Source organism: Octopus bimaculoides, chromosome 17 (assembly GCF_001194135.2).
Source record: "Octopus bimaculoides isolate UCB-OBI-ISO-001 chromosome 17, ASM119413v2, whole genome shotgun sequence".
Lineage (NCBI taxonomy): Eukaryota > Metazoa > Mollusca > Cephalopoda > Octopoda > Octopodidae > Octopus > Octopus bimaculoides.
In genome coordinates, this window is record NC_068997.1 from 34,858,360 (window position 1) to 34,862,680 (window position 4,321).

The following is a 4,321-nucleotide window of genomic DNA, read 5'->3' on the forward strand; positions in this document are numbered from 1 at the left end:
CTATATATATATATTATCTATATTATTATATGATTGAACGCCACGCATCCATTTGCAAGTAAGTTTATATATATATATATATATATATATTATATTCGGCTATAGCCTCATCACCCGTATAATTAGCCAGGTGATACACGAAAGAGTCATACCCAATGACTGGTGTAGCAGCACCATAGTAAACTGCTACAAAGGTAAAGGTGACGCTTTAGATACAAATAATTACAGAAGTATTAAGTTGCTGGATCAGGTCATGAAAGTCACGGAGAGGGTCATAGACCAACTAATTAAGGAGAGAGTTAGTTTAGATGAGGTGCAGTTTGGGTTCCTGCCTGGGAAAAGCACCACTGATGCTATATTTCTGGTAAGACAGCTGCAGAAGAAACATCTAGCCAAAGATAAACCCAGTACCTGACCTTTGACAGGTTTCCCGATCCCTTATCTGGTAGTCAATGAGGAAACTAGGGATAGACGAATGGTTAGTGAGAGCTGTGCCAGCCATGTACGGGGACGTTGTCAGTAAGGTGAGGGTTGGCAACGAGTACAATGAAGAATTCCGGGTAGAGGTAGATGTCCACCAAGGTTCCGTCCTCAGCCCCCTCCTATTTATCATAGTCCTCCAGGCAATAACAGAGGAATTCAAGACGGGATGCCCCTGGGAGCTCCTCTATGCTGATGACCTTGCACTAATTGCTGAGTCACTATCAGAACTAGAGGATAAGTTTCAGGTGAGGAAGCAAGGATTAGAATCGAAGAGCCTTAGAGTCAACCTAGCTAAAACCAAAGTCCTAATAAGTAGGCAGGTAGACAAACCACAAACCCCTTCAGGTAGATGGCCCTGCTCGATCTGTAGAAAAGGCGTAGGTAGAAACTCTATAAGATGTACCCAGTGTAAGCTATGGACACATAAGAGATGCAGCAATATCAAAGGAAGGCTAACTAGGAAGATAGTTTTTGTATGTGGCAGATGCTCAGGAGCCATCAACACTGACAATGTGCTGAGAACAACTTCCGCCACATTCCAGGGAGAAAAACTAGAAGTAGTTGATAGCTTCCGTTACCTAGGTACCCAAGTCAGTAGCGGGGGAGAGTGCGCTGAAAGTGTAATTGCTAGAATAAGAATAGCCTGGGCAAAGTTCAGAGAGTTCCAACCTTTGCTGGTGTCAAAGGGCCTCTTGCTCAGAGTAAAAGACAGACTGTATGACGCATGTGTACGAACAGCCATGCTACATGGCATTGAAACATGGGCCGTGACAGCTGAGGACATGCGTAAGCTCGCAAGAAATGAAGCCAGTATGCTCCGATGGATGTGTAATATCAGTGTGCATACTCGACAGAGTGTAAGTACCTTGAGAGAAGAGTTAGACCTAAGAAGCATCAGTTGTGGTGTGCAAGAGAGACAATTGCGCTGGTATGGTCATGTAGCGAGAATGGACGAGGATAGCTGTGTGAAAAAGTGCCACACACTAGCGGTTGAGGAAACCCGTGGAAAAGGTAGACCCAGGAAGACCTGAGATGAGGTGGTGAAGCACGACCTTCGTACATTAGGCCTCACCGAGGCAATTACTAGTGACCGAGACCTTTGGAAATATGCTGTGCGTGAGAAAACCCGGAAAACCAAGTGAGACCATAATCCGTGGCCTCTGCCAGTAGTGTAGCCAGCTCACTTATTAGTACTTTACTTCATTGGACACTAAACTCTGCTTGCGAAGACCTGTTGAGGCAAGTGAAATCGAAATCGAACCAAATTCGATCACTCCCATGCCAACCTTTCCTTCATTGGACACTAAACTCTGCTAGCGAAGACCTGTTGGGCCAAGTGAATTGAAATCGTAATCGAACCAAATTCGATGACTGGCACCCGTGCCATTGGAGCACTCACAGCACCGTCCAAGCGTGATCATTGCCAGAGCAGCTATCTGGCTCCCGTGCCGGTGGCACGTTAATAGCACCATTTGAGCGTGATCGTCATTGCCAGTGCCGCAGGACTGGCTCCTGTGCAGGTGGCACGTAAAAAACACCATTTGAGCGTGGCCGTCGCCAGTACCGCCTGACTGGCCCTCGTGCCGGTGGCACGTAAAAGCGCCCACTACACTCTCGGAGTGGTTGGCGTTAAGAAGGGCATCCAACTGTAGAAACTCTGCCAGATCAGATTGGAGCCTGGTGCAGTCATCTGGTTCGCCAGTCCTCAGTCAAATCGTCCAACCCATGCTAGCATGGAAAGCGGACATTAAACGATGATGATGATGATTATATATATTATATATTATATACACACACACACACACTCGTCCAATTACAAGAAAAAAGAGCAGAAACAGAGAAGGTCGTCGAGGTAGGTGATTTTGTTTTATCTGAGCTGGGTGTAATTTGTTATATTGTAATTTTTTGTTAATAAATTTCGCCCAGCTCTGGAACAATTTCGCCCTGCTCTGGAACAATTTCGCTTGCTCTTGGCGGCTGCTGTTTTTTTATATTGTGAATTCTTTGGATTCGTTTTAAAAATGGGGGCATATCCTCGCCCGAACGATTAGAACCTGTGACAGTTGCTGTTGCAGTTACCGTTGGCTGTAGCCAGTATTGTGTTTGGATTTATTGGATTTATTTTACCAATTACTGGAAAAAAAAAGATTCACGCCAAGGACCCTATCCACATTCGGCCGGGAGTACCTGTTGGCCAGGAAATTGGATTTTTGCCGTATGAATTGTTTTTCTTTCTCCGTCTATCTTTCCTGATTTTTTCTTTCGTTTTGAACTGTTTATTTATTTTTTGGACTTCTTTGTTTTATTTTTTTTTTTTACTGTTTCTGTTAACTTTTTGTGTATCTTTTTTTGAACGTTTTTCTTTGACCTTTGAACTTTCTTTGAACTTTTAAGACTTTTTCTTTTTGCACATGGCAAAAATAAACGGTGCCGCTGCTTTGGAGTGGGAAGCGGTCCCACCCAAACAGTGGATTAAAGATCTTGAGAAGAGGACGGTGGTACTGTGGACCTATTCTACGTCGCGTGGTGCTATTGCCCACTTCGACAAGAATGTGATTGAGAAAGAGTTGGCAGACTACCTGCCAACTATAAAATTTATTTCTCGGGGGACCAAATTTGCAACGGTCTGGTTGCTGTTTGGTACCCCCGAGAAAGCTGGCAAATTTGCCAGCGAGCCCCTTGAGGAGCAAGAAATTTTGTTCTTCCCCACATATTGTGGGAGGAGGATGATAAGAGCCTGGGTATGTGGGCTACCCCGAGCACAGAAGCGGGATGGATTGGTGATACCATCTGGCAGGGCCTGGGGAATAGCGAGCCTAGGCTCTTAAATGTGAGAATGACGCCGGCAGTCGATTGGAAAGGGTCAAAAATAATTTTGACACTATGGACCCCATCGGCCGCAGGTGAAATTGTATTCCCGGACTTCCTAAAAATGGTTGGCTGCAGGTATCCGGTGATACTTGAGGGTCACCTCCTCCCCGAGTGGCATTCGTCCCCGGAGCCAGGCCACATTAAGAAGGACTGCCCCCGGGGCCGTAACATGGCACAGAAAATTAAGGTGTCCACCGCACCCCATTGTGGTGGGGGTGACGGTTGAAATTGTGGTGGTAGTTGCCTCCACGAAAAGAAAAAAGGAAGGTGAGTAACAACAGTTGCTCACCAAAAATGGGCAAGTGGCACAGGAGGCGGGGGGACAGTGCCCCCCGTGCACGCCAACGCAGGCTCCTGCTCCTGTAGCCTCTGAAAGAAAGAGGAAAAAGAGGAGCAGAAGACAGTCAGCGGATGTTACTGTGCCGCCGAGTGAACGGCCCGTGGTTCACTTCCCACCAGCGGAAAAGGCTCCGTCAGTGGGAAGTGTGCCACTGACGGAGCAGCTTGAGGCCTCTTCCTCTGAGGAAGAGGAGGAGGAAGAGGAGGAAGAGTTTGTCCTCCTTTATCACGAGGGAGGGCCTGTAGAAGAATTTTTGGACGGCCTGGGCGACCGAGACCGTATGCACTCGGCCTGCACATGCATTCCAATATGGCCTCCGCAGGTGGCTGCGGAGGTAATAGAGTATCAGGTTTTGTCAAGGGTCATGGCGACCTTTGACAAGAAAGAATTTGCCTACCTGTTCACGGGCCCCGACTTGTCGGTGCAGAGTTGTCTGCAGGCGGCAAGTCAACTTGTTTGAGGGCTCCGATGAGGAGGACTAATTTGTTAAATTGTAAGAGGTTTGTAACCTCATATTTTGTAATTCACAAGATGAAGAACTTACAGACATTGAAAATTTTGAGGACTAAAGTTTTTATTGTAAGAGGTGTAAAAACCTCGTATAAATTGTAAGAGGTTTGTAGCCTC